Source organism: Arachis hypogaea, chromosome 19, assembly GCF_003086295.3.
Source record: "Arachis hypogaea cultivar Tifrunner chromosome 19, arahy.Tifrunner.gnm2.J5K5, whole genome shotgun sequence".
In the NCBI taxonomy this organism is placed as follows: Eukaryota; Viridiplantae; Streptophyta; class Magnoliopsida; order Fabales; family Fabaceae; genus Arachis; species Arachis hypogaea.
Window position 1 is genome coordinate 114,369,860 of NC_092054.1, and position 677 is coordinate 114,370,536.

A 677-nucleotide genomic window follows, 5' to 3' on the forward strand; every position below is an offset into this window, starting at 1 on the left:
CAGAGTATCAATTTCAAGAACTCCCTTCTTCATAGGCGTCCCATTATTCACAGGATTCCTTTCAGAAGTGTACATGAACTGGTTATTAGCAACCATGTCAATGAGTTCTTGAGCTTCTGCAGGCATTTTCTTTAGGTGAATGGATCCACCTGCAGAAATATCCAATGACATCTTAGCTAATTCAGACAGACCATCATAGAATATATCCAGGATGGTCCATTCTGAAAGCATGTCAGAAGGACACTTTTTGGTCAGTCCTTTGTATCTCTCCCAAGCTTCATAGAGGGATTCACCTTCTTTCTGTCTGAAGGTTTGAACATCCACTCTAAGCTTACTCAGCTTTTGAGGAGGAAAGAACTTGGCTAAGAAAGCCTTGACCAGCTTATCCCAAGAGTTCAGGCTATCCTTAGGTTGAGAGTCTAACCATATTCTAGCTCTGTCTCTCACAGCAAAAGGGAAAAGTATGAGCCTGTAGATTTCAGGATCTACTTCATTAGTCTTAACAGTATCACAGATCTGCAAGAATTCAGTTAAGAACTGAAAAGGATCTTCAGATGGAAGTCCATGAAACTTGCAGTTCTGCTGCATCAGAGAAACTAATTGAGGTTTCAGCTCAAAATTGTTTGCTCCAATGGTAGGGATGGAGATGCTTCTTCCATGTAAATTGGAATTAGGTG

General features: G+C 40.8%; 1 non-coding gene across 1 annotated transcript; it reads left to right on the top strand.

Annotated features, from left to right (window-relative positions):
* The first annotated feature begins 225 nt into the window (after window positions 1-225).
* On the top strand, window positions 226-333 carry LOC112782043 (small nucleolar RNA R71). The gene has a single exon (XR_003192786.1). It is a non-coding gene; the product is annotated as a small nucleolar RNA R71 (small nucleolar RNA).
* Window positions 334-677: the final 344 nt, after the last annotated feature.